Source organism: Paramormyrops kingsleyae, unplaced genomic scaffold, assembly GCF_048594095.1.
Source record: "Paramormyrops kingsleyae isolate MSU_618 unplaced genomic scaffold, PKINGS_0.4 ups68, whole genome shotgun sequence".
Lineage (NCBI taxonomy): Eukaryota > Metazoa > Chordata > Actinopteri > Osteoglossiformes > Mormyridae > Paramormyrops > Paramormyrops kingsleyae.
In genome coordinates, this window is record NW_027326006.1 from 8,142 (window position 1) to 35,387 (window position 27,246).

The following is a 27,246-nucleotide window of genomic DNA, read 5'->3' on the forward strand; positions in this document are numbered from 1 at the left end:
GCACATGGTTCAATGTAACTGTAGCAGCTTATTCCATGTATTCATTGTGCACATACACACATATATGCTATGTCTAGATCTCCTGGGGAAATCAAGAGTGTTGCCCACAAACATTGTTCAGCTTTTGGCCTAACATGGTCCTTACGTGTTTTAAAGTTGCGTGAAGTGGAGTGAGGAGCATTCTGAACATCAAACTATTTTAAGATAAATTGTCTAACAGGAAATTTAGTTTCTCAATTTATTTCTTATATATTATTTTAATTATTGAGTTCAAAGTTTTGTAGTAAATGGTGATATTGTCATCAATTTGGTGATAATGCGAGCCAAACATTTCTCGAAAATGACATTTGCATAAGTAAAACATTCTGAAATTATATTTCTATTTTATTCTGCTGCTGCTTACATGTTTACATCTCTGTCTCTCTCGCTCTCTCTCTCCAGGACAGTGAAAGTAGGACTATTTACCCTTGTTTATGTAGCTGTAGGATGGCCATAATATAGTTTCAATCCGATATCGATGTAATGCTTGTCTGTGATGATTGGTTAACATATTGATTGGTGTATTAATATAGCCGGAGAGTAATAAAACCCATTGCAATCAAGTATACAGTGCCTTATAAAAGTATTCAGTTATCATAATTTTACTCAATTACAAAGGATAGTTAAACGTTTTCCAAATGAGCATTTTATTGCATTTCCAAAGGCACTGTAACTTATTTCTGTGCCAACATTAAAATTAAATAAACTTATGATTTAATGTCGATATGAGATGACAAATTATTCACAAATGATACAGAGGTGCCACTCATTTCCACATACAGTAACTCATCACAATTGGGTGCCACTGTGCTTTTTAATGAAAAGCTGATAAAACTTAAAATGTGGTTCGGTCATGTGTGTAGTCTGTGTGTAGACAAGGAAACAGAGGCATAGTAGCTGTTATTTTTTTATTCCAAAGTCATCCAATTTGCTATTTTCCTTACATACCCACCCATTCACTCACTCACTCACTGACCCACTCATTCACCACCCCCCCCCCCACCCACCCACCCATTCACACACCCAAGTCTTCCGTAAGGTGTTTGCAGAACTCGCTGCAGAACCCAGGCTGTGTGAAGTTCCCCTCGTCTTCCACGCCCAATGTAGCCTATGGGACAATAAATAATAAGCAAGCATACTTAGTATCAAAACAGAGCAACAATGTTTTTCATTGCATACTTTCAAGAAAATATTCAGGACCTGACACACAATAAATTGTTCTGGTGACTTTCTTTTTGCAACCACTGACTTCAGCAACAATTGTCAACATTCTTACACAGTATGCATACCTGGTAAGCTGTTCTTATAAGTCTCTAGACAGTGCTGGCAGCATTCCAGGCGATACAATCGTCGGAATTGTGCTTGATAGGCCGCACTGTACAGTTTCCATGGGACTACACCTGTAGGTTTCAAATTTAAGAATGATTCATTAGAGTAAAATCCCTTGTTAATGGGAATACAAACATCCTAACTCAAAGGGTATTCAAATATCATAATATGTTTTATACCTACTGTCAAGCCACTGAAAATGCGCTCGGGCACGGAATGTTTCCCTTCCGACTAAGTCCCAAAAAAAGGTGACAAACAAGTGACAGCTTTAAAAAAGCTTTGTCACCCTCGAACAGGACTACTTCTAAAAGGATATCCTCCAGGACGTCGAGGGGGATCTGTGAAAGAAATCATACAAGCACGCAAATATTATTTTACAATAGTTCTGTAATATAACAAAAACAGACAAAAATAGCATGACTTCTACATTCCAACTCCAACTGCTTAAAATGAAGCTCATTGTTTTCACATTTTTGTAGGGTACAGCACAGTAAGCACAGAGAAAAAAAGAGAAAAACAGCAGGTTCAGCTGTAAGATCAGCTACATAAATACCTGTTCAATGGAGATGGAACCCATTCCTCCTCCTCTACCATCTGTGCTTTCAACACATTGAATTTTCCTAAAAGAAATTATATTGTCACAACTATTGTAAAACTATGACATATTGTAATGGTATCACATAGAGTTGACTCCACCTGAGGGCACAGGTGTAAAACAATTTGATCACGTTGGGCACCAGACCTGGAAAAAGGCAGTCATGATACTACCAGCTTGTCAGACTGAAAGGCTTATATGCATATGGGTCAGAACAATGCATCAGAGTGATAAATATTACAGCATCAACTTTGTAAGGTGTATCAATCCCCACTAGGGTTGTAACGGTATACCGGTATGGCGGTTTATTGTGATATTGACATGTACGATTATCATATCATGCACATTTGCCTATCCGCGGTTTGGAAAAAAAAAAAAAGAAACCAGATCTCACCTGCGCTGCTGTGTATATGCAACTTCTTTCCGCTTTACTGCTTAGACTCCACCCATAAATGCACAGCGGCGAAAATGTCCGATAGTGGCTGCAAATTCTAATCTCTATTTCCCGCCGAAAAAAAAATTAAAATCTGCAGTATGGGAATATTTTGGGTATCCAAAAAATGATCGTGGGGTGGATATCCAGTTTGCAAGAAATGTGGACGAACAGTGGCCGCAAAAGGAGGAAATACGTCGAACATGTTCTCCCATATTCGCGAACACCATCCCTCCGTGAAGATAAAGGTAAGTTCCATTTATAACTTAAAGCCGTATTATTTCTGTGATGCAGAGGGAATCCCGGAATCCAGTCATGTAATTGGAGTCAATTACAGTATAATTCAGATGCCACGTAAAATGTCCGATTTGATAGATAGATGGATGAATAAATCAAAATATAGCTGTGCAGCAAATTAAATCGCGATGTGCGTCTGTGAATATACAGCGCAAAAAGGCTGCCGCTTGCTCATTAACCAACTACCCCCCCCCCACACACACACACACAGCGGCACAGATGATTATTTTGTCCTCCAGGTTCGTGTGCCGCCCCCCATAGAATCCCTCCCGGCGCCCTCCCAACTTCATCCCTTATCGTCTCCGCTCGCCCATCCTCTAGAAAAACGCTTTATTTAGATTATTTTTGTTTTCCTCCAAGTTCGTGTGCCGCCCCCCACGTGACATGAAAAAGTGCCGCCCCGGGCGGCTGCCCCGTTCGCCCATGCCTAAAACCGCCACTGCATGATGGTCATGGTTTTTAAAGCGTCTGCTGTCTCATTCACTATGTGAAGACGTGAACACATGAACATATCCAGAGCTACTCTCAAGAGAACACTTAATGATCATTTTATAATTTTATTTAAAAGAATAATCATCAAATACACTAACTGAAAACTCATAGGTGTTTAGTACAAGTGGACACATTCTCTCACCTCAGCGGTCAAGATTGAGCCCTGAAAATCTCAACATGCTTACATTTCTTCATCATAATCTGACCTGAAAAAAAGCAAAGAAATGCATGCTGCTATGATAATCTCAGGAAAATATTAACAAACATGACCCTGCACATATTGCTCTCCCATATATGCTGTTAAAGAGGAAGGACAGTTTGATTTATTCTTGTCTAATATAAAGAGAAATAACTTATTCCTTATTTTGTTCAAATGGGAGATGCGCAGCTTTATTTTATTTATTTTTCCCCCAAAAGTTAGACTCATACTTCCATAAGTTTTTTTTATTTTCATTAAAAAAAAGTTTGTTACAATAAACCATGTTCATCCAAAAACCATATCTCTTTTTATTCATTTAAGGGTCATTGTAGCTGATGATTATACTAATAATAATGATAGTTTAATACCGTATACCACGAAACCGTGATATTTTCTGAGACGATTATCATACCGTGAAAATCTCATACCGTTACAACCCTAATCCCCACCTTCAGATCAGATCACTAAGACCAATTAATCTGACTCCATTAAATTATGCTGCTGTTTGTAATAGGGTCAGTGGTGGCCTAATGGATAGGGAAGTGCACTTGTAATCGAAAGGTGCCACTGAAGTACCCTGAGCAAGGTACCACCCCCAAGCACTGCTCTCCTCTGCAATGTCATGGTGTCATATAGGTTAAATGCAGAGTACACATTTTGTTGTTGTGCACTGTGTGCTGTGGTGTGTCAATGACAACTAATCACTTCACTTATATGCCATGCACTACGAGGCATCACAGAAAATATTTAAAAAGTATGACACAAAAGGAATTGTATTACTGATTAATGAATAGTTTGTTTCCAAGTTATAAATAATATAATAACCGATACATTAGATGTTAAAAGTTATAACACCCATAAACAATGACAACTGTATTACATGAAATGGTTGCCAATTGTTAAATGGTTTCCAAATTTGCGACTAAGAGAGCCCATGCGGCAATCAATCAAATGAGTCAATCAATATATAAACAAACAAACAAATACGGAGGAACAAAACATAAAACATGCACCTCTGAGTCTCTGATTTCCGATCGGGCACTTGTGTGCTCCAGATGTGGTAGTCCCCAGCAGTCATCACTGCACACTGGTAGATCTCCTGTCATACATATCAGACCATGCATGAAAATATTAACCAAATAAGTGTTTCACCACATTTCTGTGATACTGAGCCATCTTATGAAGCATATAACACTTTCTTAGGGTGGCTGAAGGTTGGTATACATTTAGCTGCAGATCAAGTACCCACTGCAAACATACATAAGTATACATATTCTAAAAAACATGGATGTGTTAAGGTTTTTATTAAGTTGTACAACCAGGCCCTCAAAAAATATATATTGTCTTCATACCAGGGGATGCTGCAGTTGTCATACCATGAGCTGGTGCTGCTGTTGTTGTTTGTGCTTGTTCGGCTGGTGCTTCAGCTGGTGCTGCAAAAAAGCACATTTTAAACCAAATGATTTAGAATGAGTTAAATCGGTTGTACTGCATGCATTTCTCATCAACGCTATGCTGTCTAGCATTTCTGACAGATTTGTAAGTTATAGCTTTATGATCTTTCAAATTGCAAAATAAACATGAGGAATCACCTACAATTAAAAGACAAATATAACTTCACGGCACCGGACAGCAAAATTACATAAACATGACATAAACATGACATTACCACTAATAATTTAGAATGAGGGTGGAATACATACCCAAAACTGTCTGACCATTGGAATTTAACTGTATGTCCACTCCTTTGCCCAATCTCTTCTTCATGCTTTCTATGGTTCTTGAATTTCTAGCATTGTTGTAGTGACACAAAATATTTCGCATCAAAAAGACATGCGATGAGGGAGTCATCATGTTGAGAAAATGATTGTTTTTCCTCATTCCAGCAAAGAGCTGTTCAGCACACGGGCTGTTGATCCAACCACGTAACTCTGGGACCAGTTCCACCTTTCGCAAGACATCCCTGGCATCTTTTGAGTTTGCCTCATGAAATCTATCATAAAGAGCATAATGCTCAGACGATCCAGTTATAGGGTGGCCATTTTCATCAGGAACTGGCTTCTTGGTGACTAGCCATGGCAAGCTCACTTTTATCTGTCCAGTAGTGGCACATCTGATGTTATCTTCAGTAGGCTCAAGTAACCTACCCCCATGAGGTTTGAAGGGTAATGATTCTGGATCTCTTAGGTTGGTATGTGTTGCCAACCCTCTCGCAAAATCATATAATACAATGTTTGGAAAATGTTTCATCGACAATAAAAGGTCAGCAAAGTCCCGGGGGCTCTCAGCCCTTATGTTGAACTTAACACCATACACCACAGCACAAGGACAGGTGACCACAGCCCATCCACCTGTTTAAGGAAACTGTAAATCAGAGTGCAACCATTCCAAGTAATGAAACTAAGAACTGTCTGTAAAAACGGTCTCTCAGTAATAGAACACAACTTACCAGAAGCTCCCCAGATCTGTGAAAACACCTTATCATAACTCGCTCTGTTCTTCATTTCTTGTTGAAGTCTCGTTACCAGGTCCATCCGTGAGCCTTTGGGGTCTATGCCACACTGTCGGCACAGAGCACGCACAGCTTCCATCTATAATGAACATTAGTATAGTTGGTGTGGCGTGGTTCAAAAACACACATCTTTGACAAAACTGACAAAAATTGACTTAAGTTCAGTACCTTGAGCTTAAGAAGTTCATCAGTCAGTCGGTCCTCTGTGAGGTTAAACTCAGATTCCTCCTTTGCACTACAAGCAGAATACACTTCTTTGTATTCAGTGTTGAGTACAACATCCCTATCTCTTGTGTGAGGACCAATCCACGGAGCCCAACTATGGTAACTGGGATGGACGACAAATGGGTTTGACTTGTTGCCTTTAAATGATGTTAGAAAATATTATTAACATAACAGTACATTATTCCACGATAAACAAAGTAAATGCTAGAATACTGTCATCCCACCTAGAACATTGTGCGGACTGTACTTACTTGGGACCAACCCACGGCTGATCATTTCAAGGGAAACCATCTCCCAGAAATTTTCAACACTTACCTTTCCATCAAAAGTCTGAGATGGTTCCTCAATGCTGCTCACTAAGGAAAGCAAGACTTAAGTAAGCATGTTCCAAACAGTCATAGCTGGATATGTGGTGCTTGAAACAATGTAAGACTAAGAAAATGAATAAATGTGTTCACTTACCAGGCATGCTAAAAACGCCCTTCTCATGAAGGTCCATCACAACAGATACTGGATGATAACCACACGATACACAAGCATATGTGTAACCGAGGTCTGACAGTGCTTCAAAGCTTAAATAAGCCTGCAGGACCCTTTCCCTGGATGGATAGGTTTTACCAGAGGTCTTCTCCAACACATCCATGGCACTCCCTACTGCCTGATGAGTCTGTGAAATTGATGTATGACATTTAAAGGCTTTACAATATATTATTTTGATAAAGTATTCGTAATTGTTTTAAATGATTAAAACAACAGAACATGGTTCCTACCTGAAGTGTATTGCGTAGAAAATGGCACATGTATATGGACAGAAGTGTGTGGTCATCGAAATTGTGGACACCATCAGTCCACTCCTGGTATCGATATGCCATACCACACCTGTAGCACCATTTTCTGTACACTGAAATTCCTAATGGACACAAGCACCAGTAAATGTTACACATTTATCTTTCACCATTTTACACTGTGACATGTCTCTATACTTTGCACAGTACTAAAAGCCAGTGTATGAAATTATCTCAGTAAGCATACAAGTGTGAATTGCTGGGAAGGAGGCTAAGCTGCTGATAGTGGAAGTCATGGCTACACTGACATTTACAGTACATGTAGTGAGTAATGAAATGTTAAAATATCGATAATAAATATTTAAATAAAGAGAGAACATACCTTCTATGACATCAGTGATTGTTAGGATTTTAGCCTTAGATGTAATCAGCACAGGTTCGCTTAGAGGAGTGGGCTCTAAACATTCTGAGCAAAAGGTTTCTGATGGTATGAAGTGCACAGGGAAATGAATGGTCTTGACCACGTCTGAGGGGAAAATCGCAGGCAGTTTCTTCTTATGAAAAATGTATTGAACCATCCGCGACAGATTTTTGCCTTCAGGTGAGTATGGAGCTCCTTCTTCTAGGTCAAAACTTTCCATGTCAATTGGAAAATGTTCTGTGATGTTCTCCTCCACACTTCTGGTTTTTCTGAAGAGTGCCTGGTCTGTTTCAAATAAATGCCACTTGGCAACATATTTAGGTATGCATGACTGCCTTGGGTTCGCGCAAGGACAATGCCATGAAATGATTTTAGAATTGTACCTTACCACCACTCTGCCAAGCCGGCTGTAATAGGAGATAGTTGACTCGTATACAGAAATGTGCTTTTTGTAGGGGGGTCCACACACAGTCACCAGACAGGACAACGGGACTCCTGCATCATTTGCTTCTCTCTGACGTACCAAACACCTTTCCTTTTTGTCTTCCCCAAACCACTTGTCATGTACCATCACCTGCAAAACATCCTCTGTAAGTGATGGAGTGTCCATTCTGGCTGGAGGGCAGTACACGAGGGACTGAATGTGGTGGCACTCAAATGGACGAAGGTTTGACCTCTCTGCAAACTCTGCATTAATTCTGCAGATATCCAGCTCACACATTGTTTTTTGTTCAGGACCCCATGTCCTTTTAATGACACGTACTGGTGTGCTGGGTGCTATAAAAGACTTTGCTACTGCAAACACTCCATTTGTGTAATCAACACACTGAGCACTGAGGTGGTTCTGTGCCGTAATGTCCATTTTGATGGGAGTGTGACGTCTTCGAAGATGTATCCGTAGGTTCCGTCTATTAAGGATTAGGCCACAGCTAGTACACTTCACTGTTTTCTGCTTTCTTTGGGTGAGAGGGTGGTAGTGCTGGTGCTGCTGAGGAGCCAGGATCAGAGGAACATGAAGAAAGTGAGGGGTGGAGGATGGGGACTGGGGGAGGGGGACATGCAGCTTCAGAAGCAGTAAAGGAGGGAGCAGGAGAGGCGGGAGGTGACTGATGCGCTTCCGTTGTGGTTGGCTTGGTTTCACTGATGCATTGGGATACATGATGTTTAAACTGGTCTTTGCGTATTATTGTTTGGCTGCAATAAAGACAATGAAAGTGTCCTGTGGGTCTGCAATAATTGTTGCATTTGCTGATGAAGAAACCTGCAAGACGGCAACATGAAGACCAAAGCTATCAACAGAAAAGAAAGGTATACACAGAACGGGACTGGGGGAGTGAGGTCAGGAGTAGCTGATCAGAAAGTTACAGTGTCAAACAAAACACAAACATAGGTAAATTAGCTTACCAATATTCACATGACTTCAGGGACTCCCACTAAGGAACTCCACATCATTTTGTCTATCTTGATTGTAAGAAGTGCATTCTACATTTAAGCATGTGTATGTTTTAAAACCACCAAAATCAATAGACCAATAAACATCATTAGGAATTACCTCTATGCTGTACTGCATGTCTCACGTGGCTCTGAATGTGTGTTGTAAATTTGAATTGTTGGTCAGTTGCATAAGTGCAGCATGGGCATCTGAACACACCGTCTAGGCAAAACCTTGTTGCATCAGGACTGGCCTGTAAATGCGTTGGATGCTTTAAAACATAAACAATAAAACATTGTGTAAACTTACTGTTACTCTGAGGTGCACGCTCATTCTAACAACATAACATGCATGCAGAAGTAATGCAGCTTGTAAGGTTATCAGGCTGTGATATCGATAAAATATCTTATAGAGCATTCATATCATCAGCATTAACTTGAGTATCCTGAGCATCATAATATAGCCTAAACATCTGCATAATATATTATTTTTACATAAATACCATTGAGGTTGTTGGTGTAATTTAATAATATATCGGTCACATACTCCATAACTCTTAATAAAACAATTCGGTCATCATAATCAGAAAAACTCAAAAGCACCTGTCGTAGTCTGTTTTCTACATATGCATTTGTGATAAATATTTTGCAATATTGTCATATAATTTTTAGGACATAAGGCCCAGACCTGCGGTCCCTGAAACAAAAGAGAAACAACCTAGCAGCAAAACGTACCGTCTGCGTTTTCTAGTGTAACGCCCTAAAACAAAACATATATACATGATTTATTTATTCAAATTTCATTTTAGTCTATTCAATGTGTTACCCTTCTCATGTTCTGAATCTAAGGGCATTTCAAGTCCGGAAATTTTAACTAGAGACACAATATTTAAGTAGAGGCATACCCAAGCGAAACAAGAGAAAGTGTGAAACAAGCACAACTACTTTAGCCCAAGTTTTTAAAAATGAGAAAAAGCCGTAATCAGTTTAACAGTTTTATTTCAATGTCAAAGAGAAAAAAAAACACTTCACCAAAGGCGAAGATCCATCCATAGCGGCTCTGGGTCCCGTCAGTGTAGCACAAAGCTAGCGTGATCTAGGCTGCCATTATCCAAGGAGCAGGGCCAGGCGCGTGCCACCCGTTTGAACAATGCGGGCGAAATAACTGCCTTATGGGATGCGAAGCTTGCGCATGCGCAGTGACGCAGACGCGCCTTTCAAAATGGCGGCGGCAGCAACACACGCGAAAGATCGATCTCCTGTATTTTCTTAGTTTTATTCTAAACAAGATGCCCCGATTTCATTTAAATACATTTAATAGCTGTAGGAACTAGTGAGCGGTATTTAGCAACATGCTATGTTAGAATAATGCCATCAAACGTGTCTGTTAAGCATATCACAGCGGACATACACGGAGGAAACATGGGGTAGAATCAAACAGGCCACAGGCTTTGAGATAGGCTGGCTCCCCAAGCTATTGCCCCCATTTAGCCCGAATGTCATAGACCTCCCCCCCCCCCCACATCCTGACAAAGATGTATTTAGTTGTATTTTGTTATCAGGGTGATCGTCCGTTCGCAGGCCACTTTGGCCATGTGGTGTAGTCATAAACCGTCGCGGATGTTTACCCGAAACCGGGGCATCAAACAAAGAATAAGGATTCCTTAGACAACCCATTTCAAAATATGGCAGCAACAAACGGAGTGCCCAGTTATTTCAAATAAACCATGACCTTTTTTTAAAGTATTGAAGCACTTTTCTACCAATGTGAATAATAAACATTTTAGACAAAAAAAATCAACGAATAACGCTGGTAATTCGTTGTCAAAATGAGCGTACGGCATTAGCCCAGAAGAGGGGTGGCAATTTGCATATGTGAAAGCCTATGTGAATGAGACACAGGTCCAAAACTTTTAACTAGAGACACAATATTTAAGTAGAGGCATACCCAAGCGAAACAAGAGAAAGTGTGAAACAAGCACAACTACTTTAGCCCAAGTTTTTAAAAATGAGAAAAAGCCGTAATCAGTTTAACAGTTTTATTTCAATGTCAAAGAGAAAAAAAAACACTTCACCAAAGGCGAAGATCCATCCATAGCGGCTCTGGGTCCCGTCAGCGTAGCACAAAGCTAGCGTGATCTAGGCTGCCATTATCCAAGGAGCAGGGCCAGGCGCGTGCCACCCGTTTGAACAATGCGGGCGAAATAACTGCCTTATGGGATGCGAAGCTTGCGCATGCGCAGTGACGCAGACGCGCCTTTCAAAATGGCGGCGGCAGCAACACACGCGAAAGATCGATCTCCTGTATTTTCTTAGTTTTATTCTAAACAAGATGCCCCGATTTCATTTAAATACATTTAATAGCTGTAGGAACTAGTGAGCGGTATTTAGCAACATGCTATGTTAGAATAATGCCATCAAACGTGTCTGTTAAGCATATCACAGCGGACATACACGGAGGAAACATGGGGTAGAATCAAACAGGCCACAGGCTTTGAGATAGGCTGGCTCCCCAAGCTATTGCCCCCATTTAGCCCGAATGTCATAGACCTCTCCCCCCCCCCCACATCCTGACAAAGATGTATTTAGTTGTATTTTGTTATCAGGGTGATCGTCCGTTCGCAGGCCACTTTGGCCATGTGGTGTAGTCATAAACCGTCGCGGATGTTTACCCGAAACCGGGGCATCAAACAAAGAATAAGGATTCCTTAGACAACCCATTTCAAAATATGGCAGCAACAAACGGAGTGCCCAGTTATTTCAAATAAACCATGACCTTTTTTTTAAAGTATTGAAGCACTTTTCTACCAATGTGAATAATAAACATTTTAGACAAAAAAAAATCAACGAATAACGCTGGTAATTCGTTGTCAAAATGAGCGTACGGCATTAGCCCAGAAGAGGGGTGGCAATTTGCATATGTGAAAGCCTATGTGAATGAGACACAGGTCCAAAACTTTTAACTAGAGACACAATATTTAAGTAGAGGCATACCCAAGCGAAACAAGAGAAAGTGTGAAACAAGCACAACTACTTTAGCCCAAGTTTTTAAAAATGAGAAAAAGCCGTAATCAGTTTAACAGTTTTATTTCAATGTCAAAGAGAAAAAAAAACACTTCACCAAAGGCGAAGATCCATCCATAGCGGCTCTGGGTCCCGTCAGCGTAGCACAAAGCTAGCGTGATCTAGGCTGCCATTATCCAAGGAGCAGGGCCAGGCGCGTGCCACCCGTTTGAACAATGCGGGCGAAATAACTGCCTTATGGGATGCGAAGCTTGCGCATGCGCAGTGACGCAGACGCGCCTTTCAAAATGGCGGCGGCAGCAACACACGCGAAAGATCGATCTCCTGTATTTTCTTAGTTTTATTCTAAACAAGATGCCCCGATTTCATTTAAATACATTTAATAGCTGTAGGAACTAGTGAGCGGTATTTAGCAACATGCTATGTTAGAATAATGCCATCAAACGTGTCTGTTAAGCATATCACAGCGGACATACACGGAGGAAACATGGGGTAGAATCAAACAGGCCACAGGCTTTGAGATAGGCTGGCTCCCCAAGCTATTGCCCCCATTTAGCCCGAATGTCATAGACCTCCCCCCCCCCCCACATCCTGACAAAGATGTATTTAGTTGTATTTTGTTATCAGGGTGATCGTCCGTTCGCAGGCCACTTTGGCCATGTGGTGTAGTCATAAACCGTCGCGGATGTTTACCCGAAACCGGGGCATCAAACAAAGAATAAGGATTCCTTAGACAACCCATTTCAAAATATGGCAGCAACAAACGGAGTGCCCAGTTATTTCAAATAAACCATGACCTTTTTTTTTAAAGTATTGAAGCACTTTTCTACCAATGTGAATAATAAACATTTTAGACAAAAAAAATCAACGAATAACGCTGGTAATTCGTTGTCAAAATGAGCGTACGGCATTAGCCCAGAAGAGGGGTGGCAATTTGCATATGTGAAAGCCTATGTGAATGAGACACAGGTCCAAAACTTTTAACTAGAGACACAATATTTAAGTAGAGGCATACCCAAGCGAAACAAGAGAAAGTGTGAAACAAGCACAACTACTTTAGCCCAAGTTTTTAAAAATGAGAAAAAGCCGTAATCAGTTTAACAGTTTTATTTCAATGTCAAAGAGAAAAAAAAACACTTCACCAAAGGCGAAGATCCATCCATAGCGGCTCTGGGTCCCGTCAGCGTAGCACAAAGCTAGCGTGATCTAGGCTGCCATTATCCAAGGAGCAGGGCCAGGCGCGTGCCACCCGTTTGAACAATGCGGGCGAAATAACTGCCTTATGGGATGCGAAGCTTGCGCATGCGCAGTGACGCAGACGCGCCTTTCAAAATGGCGGCGGCAGCAACACACGCGAAAGATCGATCTCCTGTATTTTCTTAGTTTTATTCTAAACAAGATGCCCCGATTTCATTTAAATACATTTAATAGCTGTAGGAACTAGTGAGCGGTATTTAGCAACATGCTATGTTAGAATAATGCCATCAAACGTGTCTGTTAAGCATATCACAGCGGACATACACGGAGGAAACATGGGGTAGAATCAAACAGGCCACAGGCTTTGAGATAGGCTGGCTCCCCAAGCTATTGCCCCCATTTAGCCCGAATGTCATAGACCTCTCCCCCCCCCCCACATCCTGACAAAGATGTATTTAGTTGTATTTTGTTATCAGGGTGATCGTCCGTTCGCAGGCCACTTTGGCCATGTGGTGTAGTCATAAACCGTCGCGGATGTTTACCCGAAACCGGGGCATCAAACAAAGAATAAGGATTCCTTAGACAACCCATTTCAAAATATGGCAGCAACAAACGGAGTGCCCAGTTATTTCAAATAAACCATGACCTTTTTTTTAAAGTATTGAAGCACTTTTCTACCAATGTGAATAATAAACATTTTAGACAAAAAAAATCAACGAATAACGCTGGTAATTCGTTGTCAAAATGAGCATACGGCATTAGCCCAGAAGAGGGGTGGCAATTTGCATATGTGAAAGCCTATGTGAATGAGACACAGGTCCAAAACTTTTAACTAGAGACACAATATTTAAGTAGAGGCATACCCAAGCGAAACAAGAGAAAGTGTGAAACAAGCACAACTACTTTAGCCCAAGTTTTTAAAAATGAGAAAAAGCCGTAATCAGTTTAACAGTTTTATTTCAATGTCAAAGAGAAAAAAAAACACTTCACCAAAGGCGAAGATCCATCCATAGCGGCTCTGGGTCCCGTCAGTGTAGCACAAAGCTAGCGTGATCTAGGCTGCCATTATCCAAGGAGCAGGGCCAGGCGCGTGCCACCCGTTTGAACAATGCGGGCGAAATAACTGCCTTATGGGATGCGAAGCTTGCGCATGCGCAGTGACGCAGACGCGCCTTTCAAAATGGCGGCGGCAGCAACACACGCGAAAGATCGATCTCCTGTATTTTCTTAGTTTTATTCTAAACAAGATGCCCCGATTTCATTTAAATACATTTAATAGCTGTAGGAACTAGTGAGCGGTATTTAGCAACATGCTATGTTAGAATAATGCCATCAAACGTGTCTGTTAAGCATATCACAGCGGACATACACGGAGGAAACATGGGGTAGAATCAAACAGGCCACAGGCTTTGAGATAGGCTGGCTCCCCAAGCTATTGCCCCCATTTAGCCCGAATGTCATAGACCTCCCCCCCCCCCCCCACATCCTGACAAAGATGTATTTAGTTGTATTTTGTTATCAGGGTGATCGTCCGTTCGCAGGCCACTTTGGCCATGTGGTGTAGTCATAAACCGTCGCGGATGTTTACCCGAAACCGGGGCATCAAACAAAGAATAAGGATTCCTTAGACAACCCATTTCAAAATATGGCAGCAACAAACGGAGTGCCCAGTTATTTCAAATAAACCATGACCTTTTTTTTAAAGTATTGAAGCACTTTTCTACCAATGTGAATAATAAACATTTTAGACAAAAAAAATCAACGAATAACGCTGGTAATTCGTTGTCAAAATGAGCGTACGGCATTAGCCCAGAAGAGGGGTGGCAATTTGCATATGTGAAAGCCTATGTGAATGAGACACAGGTCCAAAACTTTTAACTAGAGACACAATATTTAAGTAGAGGCATACCCAAGCGAAACAAGAGAAAGTGTGAAACAAGCACAACTACTTTAGCCCAAGTTTTTAAAAATGAGAAAAAGCCGTAATCAGTTTAACAGTTTTATTTCAATGTCAAAGAGAAAAAAAAACACTTCACCAAAGGCGAAGATCCATCCATAGCGGCTCTGGGTCCCGTCAGTGTAGCACAAAGCTAGCGTGATCTAGGCTGCCATTATCCAAGGAGCAGGGCCAGGCGCGTGCCACCCGTTTGAACAATGCGGGCGAAATAACTGCCTTATGGGATGCGAAGCTTGCGCATGCGCAGTGACGCAGACGCGCCTTTCAAAATGGCGGCGGCAGCAACACACGCGAAAGATCGATCTCCTGTATTTTCTTAGTTTTATTCTAAACAAGATGCCCCGATTTCATTTAAATACATTTAATAGCTGTAGGAACTAGTGAGCGGTATTTAGCAACATGCTATGTTAGAATAATGCCATCAAACGTGTCTGTTAAGCATATCACAGCGGACATACACGGAGGAAACATGGGGTAGAATCAAACAGGCCACAGGCTTTGAGATAGGCTGGCTCCCCAAGCTATTGCCCCCATTTAGCCCGAATGTCATAGACCTGCCCCGCCCCACATCCTGACAAAGATGTATTTAGTTGTATTTTGTTATCAGGGTGATCGTCCGTTCGCAGGCCACTTTGGCCATGTGGTGTAGTCATAAACCGTCGCGGATGTTTACCCGAAACCGGGGCATCAAACAAAGAATAAGGATTCCTTAGACAACCCATTTCAAAATATGGCAGCAACAAACGGAGTGCCCAGTTATTTCAAATAAACCATGACCTTTTTTTTTAAAGTATTGAAGCACTTTTCTACCAATGTGAATAATAAACATTTTAGACAAAAAAAATCAACGAATAACGCTGGTAATTCGTTGTCAAAATGAGCGTACGGCATTAGCCCAGAAGAGGGGTGGCAATTTGCATATGTGAAAGCCTATGTGAATGAGACACAGGTCCAAAACTTTTAACTAGAGACACAATATTTAAGTAGAGGCATACCCAAGCGAAACAAGAGAAAGTGTGAAACAAGCACAACTACTTTAGCCCAAGTTTTTAAAAATGAGAAAAAGCCGTAATCAGTTTAACAGTTTTATTTCAATGTCAAAGAGAAAAAAAAACACTTCACCAAAGGCGAAGATCCATCCATAGCGGCTCTGGGTCCCGTCAGTGTAGCACAAAGCTAGCGTGATCTAGGCTGCCATTATCCAAGGAGCAGGGCCAGGCGCGTGCCACCCGTTTGAACAATGCGGGCGAAATAACTGCCTTATGGGATGCGAAGCTTGCGCATGCGCAGTGACGCAGACGCGCCTTTCAAAATGGCGGCGGCAGCAACACACGCGAAAGATCGATCTCCTGTATTTTCTTAGTTTTATTCTAAACAAGATGCCCCGATTTCATTTAAATACATTTAATAGCTGTAGGAACTAGTGAGCGGTATTTAGCAACATGCTATGTTAGAATAATGCCATCAAACGTGTCTGTTAAGCATATCACAGCGGACATACACGGAGGAAACATGGGGTAGAATCAAACAGGCCACAGGCTTTGAGATAGGCTGGCTCCCCAAGCTATTGCCCCCATTTAGCCCGAATGTCATAGACCTCCCCCCCCCCCCACATCCTGACAAAGATGTATTTAGTTGTATTTTGTTATCAGGGTGATCGTCCGTTCGCAGGCCACTTTGGCCATGTGGTGTAGTCATAAACCGTCGCGGATGTTTACCCGAAACCGGGGCATCAAACAAAGAATAAGGATTCCTTAGACAACCCATTTCAAAATATGGCAGCAACAAACGGAGTGCCCAGTTATTTCAAATAAACCATGACCTTCTTTTTTTAAAGTATTGAAGCACTTTTCTACCAATGTGAATAATAAACATTTTAGACAAAAAAAATCAACGAATAACGCTGGTAATTCGTTGTCAAAATGAGCGTACGGCATTAGCCCAGAAGAGGGGTGGCAATTTGCATATGTGAAAGCCTATGTGAATGAGACACAGGTCCAAAACTTTTAACTAGAGACACAATATTTAAGTAGAGGCATACCCAAGCGAAACAAGAGAAAGTGTGAAACAAGCACAACTACTTTAGCCCAAGTTTTTAAAAATGAGAAAAAGCCGTAATCAGTTTAACAGTTTTATTTCAATGTCAAAGAGAAAAAAAAACACTTCACCAAAGGCGAAGATCCATCCATAGCGGCTCTGGGTCCCGTCAGTGTAGCACAAAGCTAGCGTGATCTAGGCTGCCATTATCCAAGGAGCAGGGCCAGGCGCGTGCCACCCGTTTGAACAATGCGGGCGAAATAACTGCCTTATGGGATGCGAAGCTTGCGCATGCGCAGTGACGCAGACGCGCCTTTCAAAATGGCGGCGGCAGCAACACACGCGAAAGATCGATCTCCTGTATTTTCTTAGTTTTATTCTAAACAAGATGCCCCGATTTCATTTAAATACATTTAATAGCTGTAGGAACTAGTGAGCGGTATTTAGCAACATGCTATGTTAGAATAATGCCATCAAACGTGTCTGTTAAGCATATCACAGCGGACATACACGGAGGAAACATGGGGTAGAATCAAACAGGCCACAGGCTTTGAGATAGGCTGGCTCCCCAAGCTATTGCCCCCATTTAGCCCGAATGTCATAGACCTCCCCCCCCCCCCACATCCTGACAAAGATGTATTTAGTTGTATTTTGTTATCAGGGTGATCGTCCGTTCGCAGGCCACTTTGGCCATGTGGTGTAGTCATAAACCGTCGCGGATGTTTACCCGAAACCGGGGCATCAAACAAAGAATAAGGATTCCTTAGACAACCCATTTCAAAATATGGCAGCAACAAACGGAGTGCCCAGTTATTTCAAATAAACCATGACCTTTTTTTAAAGTATTGAAGCACTTTTCTACCAATGTGAATAATAAACATTTTAGACAAAAAAAAATCAAGGAATAACGCTGGTAATTCGTTGTCAAAATGAGCGTACGGCATTAGCCCAGAAGAGGGGTGGCAATTTGCATATGTGAAAGCCTATGTGAATGAGACACAGGTCCAAAACTTTTAACTAGAGACACAATATTTAAGTAGAGGCATACCCAAGCGAAACAAGAGAAAGTGTGAAACAAGCACAACTACTTTAGCCCAAGTTTTTAAAAATGAGAAAAAGCCGTAATCAGTTTAACAGTTTTATTTCAATGTCAAAGAGAAAAAAAAACACTTCACCAAAGGCGAAGATCCATCCATAGCGGCTCTGGGTCCCGTCAGTGTAGCACAAAGCTAGCGTGATCTAGGCTGCCATTATCCAAGGAGCAGGGCCAGGCGCGTGCCACCCGTTTGAACAATGCGGGCGAAATAACTGCCTTATGGGATGCGAAGCTTGCGCATGCGCAGTGACGCAGACGCGCCTTTCAAAATGGCGGCGGCAGCAACACACGCGAAAGATCGATCTCCTGTATTTTCTTAGTTTTATTCTAAACAAGATGCCCCGATTTCATTTAAATACATTTAATAGCTGTAGGAACTAGTGAGCGGTATTTAGCAACATGCTATGTTAGAATAATGCCATCAAACGTGTCTGTTAAGCATATCACAGCGGACATACACGGAGGAAACATGGGGTAGAATCAAACAGGCCACAGGCTTTGAGATAGGCTGGCTCCCCAAGCTATTGCCCCCATTTAGCCCGAATGTCATAGACCTCTCCCCCCCCCCACATCCTGACAAAGATGTATTTAGTTGTATTTTGTTATCAGGGTGATCGTCCGTTCGCAGGCCACTTTGGCCATGTGGTGTAGTCATAAACCGTCGCGGATGTTTACCCGAAACCGGGGCATCAAACAAAGAATAAGGATTCCTTAGACAACCCATTTCAAAATATGGCAGCAACAAACGGAGTGCCCAGTTATTTCAAATAAACCATGACCTTTTTTTAAAGTATTGAAGCACTTTTCTACCAATGTGAATAATAAACATTTTAGACAAAAAAAATCAACGAATAACGCTGGTAATTCGTTGTCAAAATGAGCGTACGGCATTAGCCCAGAAGAGGGGTGGCAATTTGCATATGTGAAAGCCTATGTGAATGAGACACAGGTCCAAAACTTTTAACTAGAGACACAATATTTAAGTAGAGGCATACCCAAGCGAAACAAGAGAAAGTGTGAAACAAGCACAACTACTTTAGCCCAAGTTTTTAAAAATGAGAAAAAGCCGTAATCAGTTTAACAGTTTTATTTCAATGTCAAAGAGAAAAAAAAACACTTCACCAAAGGCGAAGATCCATCCATAGCGGCTCTGGGTCCCGTCAGTGTAGCACAAAGCTAGCGTGATCTAGGCTGCCATTATCCAAGGAGCAGGGCCAGGCGCGTGCCACCCGTTTGAACAATGCGGGCGAAATAACTGCCTTATGGGATGCGAAGCTTGCGCATGCGCAGTGACGCAGACGCGCCTTTCAAAATGGCGGCGGCAGCAACACACGCGAAAGATCGATCTCCTGTATTTTCTTAGTTTTATTCTAAACAAGATGCCCCGATTTCATTTAAATACATTTAATAGCTGTAGGAACTAGTGAGCGGTATTTAGCAACATGCTATGTTAGAATAATGCCATCAAACGTGTCTGTTAAGCATATCACAGCGGACATACACGGAGGAAACATGGGGTAGAATCAAACAGGCCACAGGCTTTGAGATAGGCTGGCTCCCCAAGCTATTGCCCCCATTTAGCCCGAATGTCATAGACCTCTCCCCCCCCCCACATCCTGACAAAGATGTATTTAGTTGTATTTTGTTATCAGGGTGATCGTCCGTTCGCAGGCCACTTTGGCCATGTGGTGTAGTCATAAACCGTCGCGGATGTTTACCCGAAACCGGGGCATCAAACAAAGAATAAGGATTCCTTAGACAACCCATTTCAAAATATGGCAGCAACAAACGGAGTGCCCAGTTATTTCAAATAAACCATGACCTTTTTTTAAAGTATTGAAGCACTTTTCTACCAATGTGAATAATAAACATTTTAGACAAAAAAAATCAACGAATAACGCTGGCAATTCGTTGTCAAAATGAGCGTACGGCATTAGCCCAGAAGAGGGGTGGCAATTTGCATATGTGAAAGCCTACGTGAATGAGACACAGGTCCCAAACTTTTAACTAGAGACACAATATTTAAGTAGAGGCATACCCAAGCGAAACAAGAGAAAGTGTGAAACAAGCACAACTATTTTAGCGGTGAGGGTAAAATGCGGACCGTTTACAAACAGCGGATTCCGTGTTTAATAGTGTTGAGGCAATGTTTTCTAGCCATTTAAGAAAGGCAGCAAAGGTTTTTTTTTATACCTTTAAACATTAACAAAAACCGCTAATGTCTTTTCTTTAAAATTTTCAAGTCTATTTCTGTCTGGTTTTTCGCGATAAGTTGCGTGAACGCCTGAGTTAGTGTGTTTTTGGGGCTTGGATACACATCGAGGTCCTGACAGAAATAATTATGTCTGCTTTCACAAACCTAAAGTTAAACTTTAAAGCCCATCGGCGTGTGTGTGTGTGTGTGTGTGTGTGTGCTTGTGCACATGAGCACAAGCACATGGTTCAATGTAACTGTAGCAGCTTATTCCATTCATTCATTGTGCACATACACACATACACTCACCTAAAGGATTATTAGGAACACCATACTAATATGGTGTTTGACCCCCTTTCGCCTTCAGAACTGCCTTAATTCTACGTGGCATTGATTCAACAAGGTGCTGAAAGCATTCTTTAGAAATGTTGGCCCATATTGATAGGATAGCATCTTGCAGTTGATGGAGATTTGTGGGATGCACATCCAGGGCACGAAGCTCCCGTTCCAACACATCCCGAAGATGCTCTATTGGGTTGAGATCTGGTGACTGTTGGGGCCATTGTAGTACAGTGAACTCACTGTCATGTTCAAGAAATCAATTTGAAATGATTCGAGCTTTGTGACATGGTGCATTATCCTGCTGGAAGTAGCCATCAGAGGATGGGTACATGGTGGTCATAAAGGGATGGACATGGTCAGAAACAATGCTCAGGTAGGCCGTGGCATTTAAACGATGCCCAATTGGCACTAAGGGGCCTAAAGTGTGCCAAGAAAACATCCCCCACACCATTACACCACCACCAGCAGCCTGCACAGTGGTAACAAGGCATGATGGATCCATGTTCTCATTCTGTTTACGCCAAATTCTGACTCTACCATTTGAATGTCTCAACAGAAATCGAGACTCATCAGACCAGGCAACATTTTTCCAGTCTTCAACTGTCCAATTTTGGTGAGCTCGTGCAAATTGTAGCCTCTTTTTCCTATTTGTAGTGGAGATGAGTGGTACCCGGTGGGGTCTTCTGCTGTTGTAGCCCATCCGCCTCAAGGTTGTGCGTGTTGTGGCTTCACAAATGCTTTGCTGCATACCTCGGTTGTAACGAGTGGTTATTTCAGCCAAAGTTGCTCTTCTATCAGCTTGAATCAGTCGGACCATTCTCCTCTGACCTCTAGCATCAACAAGGCATTTTCGCCCAACGGGACTGCCGCATACTGGATGTTTTTCCCTTTGCACACCATTCTTTGTAAACCCTAGAAATGGTTGTGCGTGAAAATCCCAGTAACTGAGCAGATTGTGAAATACTCAGACCGGCCCGTCTGGCACCAACAACTATGCCACGCTCAAAATTGCTTAAATCACCTTTCTTTCCCATTCTGACATTCAGTTTGGAGTTCAGGAGATTGTCTTGACCAGGACCACACCCCTAAATGCATTGAAGCAACTGCCATGTGATTGGTTGATTAGATAATTGCATTAATGAGAAATTGAACAGGTGTTCCTAATAATCCTTTAGGTGAGCATATATGCTATGTCTAGATCTCCTGGGGAAATCAAGAGTGTTGCCCACAAACATTGTTCAGCTTTTGGCCTAACATGGTCCTTGCGTGTTTTAAAGTTGCGTGAAGTGGAGTGAGGAGCATTCTGAACATCAAACTATTTTAAGATAAATTGTCTGTAACAGGAAATTTAGTTTCTCAATTTATTTCTTATATATTATTTTGTTAATTATTGAGTTCAAAGTTTTGTAGTAAATGGTGATATTGTCATCAATTTGGTGATAATGCGAGCCAAACATTTCTCGAAAATGACATTTGCATACAGTAAGTAAAACATTCTGAAATCATATTTCTATTTTATTCTGCTGCTGCTTACATGTTTACATCTCTGTCTCTCTCGCTCTCTCTCTCCAGGACAGTGAAAGTAGGACTATTTACCCTTGTTTATGTAGCTGTAGGATGGCCATAATATAGTTTCAATCCGATATCGATGTAATGCTTGTCTGTGATGATTGGTTAACATATTGATTGGTGTATTAATATAGCCGGAAAGTAATAAAACCCATTGCAATCAAGTATACAGTGCCTTATAAAAGTATTCAGTTATCATAATTTTACTCAATTACAAAGGATAGTTAAACGTTTTCCAAATGAGCATTTTATTGCATTTCCAAAGGCACTGTAACTTATTTCTGTGCCAACATTAAAATTAAATAAACTTATGATTTAATGTCGATATGAGATGACAAATTATTCACAAATGATACAGAGGTGCCACTCATTTCCACATACAGTAACTCATCACAATTGGGTGCCACTGTGCTTTTTAATGAAAAGCTGATAAAACTTAAAATGTGGTTCGGTCATGTGTGTAGTCTGTGTGTAGACAAGGAAACAGAGGCATAGTAGCTGTTATTTTTTTATTCCAAAGTCATCCAATTTGCTATTTTCCTTACATACCCACCCATTCACTCACTCACTCACTGACCCACCCACCCATTCACACACCCAAGTCTTCCGTAAGGTGTTTGCAGAACTCGCTGCAGAACCCAGGCTGTGTGAAGTTCCCCTCGTCTTCCACGCCCAATGTAGCCTATGGGACAATAAATAATAAGCAAGCATACTTAGTATCAAAACAGAGCAACAATGTTTTTCATTGCATACTTTCAAGAAAATATTCAGGACCTGACACACAATAAATTGTTCTGGTGACTTTCTTTTTGCAACCACTGACTTCAGCAACAATTGTCAACATTCTTACACAGTATGCATACCTGGTAAGCTGTTCTTATAAGTCTCTAGACAGTGCTGGCAGCATTCCAGGCGATACAATCGTCGGAATTGTGCTTGATAGGCCGCACTGTACAGTTTCCATGGAACTACACCTGTAGGTTTCAAATTTAAGAATGATTCATTAGAGTAAAATCCCTTGTTAATGGGAATACAAACATCCTAACTCAAAGGGTATTCAAATATCATAATATGTTTTATACCTACTGTCAAGCCACTGAAAATGCGCTCGGGCACGGAATGTTTCCCTTCCGACTAAGTCCCAAAAAAAGGTGACAAACAAGTGACAGCTTTAAAAAAGCTTTGTCACCCTCGAACAGGACTACTTCTAAAAGGATATCCTCCAGGACGTCGAGGGGGATCTGTGAAAGAAATCATACAAGCACGCAAATATTATTTTACAATAGTTCTGTAATATAACAAAAACAGACAAAAATAGCATGACTTCTACATTCCAACTCCAACTGCTTAAAATGAAGCTCATTGTTTTCACATTTTTGTAGGGTACAGCACAGTAAGCACAGAGAAAAAAAGAGAAAAACAGCAGGTTCAGCTGTAAGATCAGCTACATAAATACCTGTTCAATGGAGATGGAACCCATTCCTCCTCCTCTACCATCTGTGCTTTCAACACATTGAATTTTCCTAAAAGAAATTATATTGTCACAACTATTGTAAAACTATGACATATTGTAATGGTATCACATAGAGTTGACTCCACCTGAGGGCACAGGTGTAAAACAATTTGATCACGTTGGGCACCAGACCTGGAAAAAGGCAGTCATGATACTACCAGCTTGTCAGACTGAAAGGCTTATATGCATATGGGTCAGAACAATGCATCAGAGTGATAAATATTACAGCATCAACTTTGTAAGGTGTATCAATCCCCACTAGGGTTGTAACGGTATACCGGTATGGCGGTTTATTGTGATATTGACATGTACGATTATCATATCATGCACATTTGCCTATCCGCGGTTTGGAAAAAAAAAAAAGTAACCAGATCTCACCTGCGCTGCTGTGTATATGCAACTTCTTTCCGCTTTACTGCTTAGACTCCACCCATAAATGCACAGCGGCGAAAATGTCCGATAGTGGCTGCAAATTCTAATCTCTATTTCCCGCCGAAAAAAAAATTAAAATCTGCAGTATGGGAATATTTTGGGTATCCGAAAAATGATCGTGGGGTGGATATCCAGTTTGCAAGAAATGTGGACGAACAGTGGCCGCAAAAGGAGGAAATACGTCGAACATGTTCTCCCATATTCGCGAACACCATCCCTCCGTGAAGATAAAGGTAAGTTCCATTTATAACTTAAAGCCGTATTATTTCTGTGATGCAGAGGGAATCCCGGAATCCAGTCATGTAATTGGAGTCAATTACAGTATAATTCAGATGCCACGTAAAATGTCCGATTTGATAGATAGATGGATGAATAAATCAAAATATAGCTGTGCAGCAAATTAAATCGCGATGTGCGTCTGTGAATATACAGCGCAAAAAGGCTGCCGCTTGCTCATTAACCAACTACCCCCCCCCCACACACACACACACAGCGGCACAGATGATTATTTTGTCCTCCAGGTTCGTGTGCCGCCCCCCATAGAATCCCTCCCGGCGCCCTCCCAACTTCATCCCTTATCGTCTCCGCTCGCCCATCCTCTAGAAAAACGCTTTATTTAGATTATTTTTGTTTTCCTCCAAGTTCGTGTGCCGCCCCCCACGTGACATGAAAAAGTGCCGCCCCGGGCGGCTGCCCCGTTCGCCCATGCCTAAAACCGCCACTGCATGATGGTCATGGTTTTTAAAGCGTCTGCTGTCTCATTCACTATGTGAAGACGTGAACACATGAACATATCCAGAGCTACTCTCAAGAGAACACTTAATGATCATTTTATAATTTTATTTAAAAGAATAATCATCAAATACACTAACTGAAAACTCATAGGTGTTTAGTACAAGTGGACACATTCTCTCACCTCAGCGGTCAAGATTGAGCCCTGAAAATCTCAACATGCTTACATTTCTTCATCATAATCTGACCTGAAAAAAAGCAAAGAAATGCATGCTGCTATGATAATCTCAGGAAAATATTAACAAACATGACCCTGCACATATTGCTCTCCCATATATGCTGTTAAAGAGGAAGGACAGTTTGATTTATTCTTGTCTAATATAAAGAGAAATAACTTATTCCTTATTTTGTTCAAATGGGAGATGCGCAGCTTTATTTTATTTATTTTTCCCCCAAAAGTTAGACTCATACTTCCATAAGTTTTTTTTATTTTCATTAAAAAAAAGTTTGTTACAATAAACCATGTTCATCCAAAAACCATATCTCTTTTTATTCATTTAAGGGTCATTGTAGCTGATGATTATACTAATAATAATGATAGTTTAATACCGTATACCACGAAACCGTGATATTTTCTGAGACGATTATCATACCGTGAAAATCTCATACCGTTACAACCCTAATCCCCACCTTCAGATCAGATCACTAAGACCAATTAATCTGACTCCATTAAATTATGCTGCTGTTTGTAATAGGGTCAGTGGTGGCCTAATGGATAGGGAAGTGCACTTGTAATCGAAAGGTGCCACTGAAGTACCCTGAGCAAGGTACCACCCCCAAGCACTGCTCTCCTCTGCAATGTCATGGTGTCATATAGGTTAAATGCAGAGTACACATTTTGTTGTTGTGCACTGTGTGCTGTGGTGTGTCAATGACAACTAATCACTTCACTTATATGCCATGCACTACGAGGCATCACAGAAAATATTTAAAAAGTATGACACAAAAGGAATTGTATTACTGATTAATGAATAGTTTGTTTCCAAGTTATAAATAATATAATAACCGATACATTAGATGTTAAAAGTTATAACACCCATAAACAATGACAACTGTATTACATGAAATGGTTGCCAATTGTTAAATGGTTTCCAAATTTGCGACTAAGAGAGCCCATGCGGCAATCAATCAAATGAGTCAATCAATATATAAACAAACAAACAAATACGGAGGAACAAAACATAAAACATGCACCTCTGAGTCTCTGATTTCCGATCGGGCACTTGTGTGCTCCAGATGTGGTAGTCCCCAGCAGTCATCACTGCACACTGGTAGATCTCCTGTCATACATATCAGACCATGCATGAAAATATTAACCAAATAAGTGTTTCACCACATTTCTGTGATACTGAGCCATCTTATGAAGCATATAACACTTTCTTAGGGTGGCTGAAGGTTGGTATACATTTAGCTGCAGATCAAGTACCCACTGCAAACATACATAAGTATACATATTCTAAAAAACATGGATGTGTTAAGGTTTTTATTAAGTTGTACAACCAGGCCCTCAAAAAATATATATTGTCTTCATACCAGGGGATGCTGCAGTTGTCATACCATGAGCTGGTGCTGCTGTTGTTGTTTGTGCTTGTTCGGCTGGTGCTTCAGCTGGTGCTGCAAAAAAGCACATTTTAAACCAAATGATTTAGAATGAGTTAAATCGGTTGTACTGCATGCATTTCTCATCAACGCTATGCTGTCTAGCATTTCTGACAGATTTGTAAGTTATAGCTTTATGATCTTTCAAATTGCAAAATAAACATGAGGAATCACCTACAATTAAAAGACAAATATAACTTCACGGCACCGGACAGCAAAATTACATAAACATGACATAAACATGACATTACCACTAATAATTTAGAATGAGGGTGGAATACATACCCAAAACTGTCTGACCATTGGAATTTAACTGTATGTCCACTCCTTTGCCCAATCTCTTCTTCATGCTTTCTATGGTTCTTGAATTTCTAGCATTGTTGTAGTGACACAAAATATTTCGCATCAAAAAGACATGCGATGAGGGAGTCATCATGTTGAGAAAATGATTGTTTTTCCTCATTCCAGCAAAGAGCTGTTCAGCACACGGGCTGTTGATCCAACCACGTAACTCTGGGACCAGTTCCACCTTTCGCAAGACATCCCTGGCATCTTTTGAGTTTGCCTCATGAAATCTATCATAAAGAGCATAATGCTCAGACGATCCAGTTATAGGGTGGCCATTTTCATCAGGAACTGGCTTCTTGGTGACTAGCCATGGCAAGCTCACTTTTATCTGTCCAGTAGTGGCACATCTGATGCTATCTTCAGTAGGCTCAAGTAACCTACCCCCATG

The 27,246-nt window shown here is 41.2% G+C and overlaps 2 long non-coding RNA genes across 2 annotated transcripts; both read right to left on the minus strand.

The window, feature by feature from the left end:
- Nucleotides 1-1,061: 1,061 nt before the first annotated feature.
- On the minus strand, nucleotides 1,062-1,665 carry LOC140586471 (uncharacterized). Its single transcript, XR_011988283.1, has 3 exons — nucleotides 1,552-1,665; nucleotides 1,329-1,439; nucleotides 1,062-1,147 (listed from the first exon to the last, which is right to left on the minus strand). It is a non-coding gene; the product is annotated as an uncharacterized lncRNA (long non-coding RNA).
- A 21,059-nt stretch (nucleotides 1,666-22,724) lies between these two features.
- LOC140586468 (uncharacterized) lies at nucleotides 22,725-26,915 on the minus strand. Its single transcript, XR_011988281.1, has 8 exons — nucleotides 26,796-26,915; nucleotides 26,445-26,525; nucleotides 26,106-26,191; nucleotides 25,036-25,099; nucleotides 23,631-23,697; nucleotides 23,261-23,415; nucleotides 23,038-23,148; nucleotides 22,725-22,856 (listed from the first exon to the last, which is right to left on the minus strand). It is a non-coding gene; the product is annotated as an uncharacterized lncRNA (long non-coding RNA).
- Between the last annotated feature and the right edge of the window lie 331 nt (nucleotides 26,916-27,246).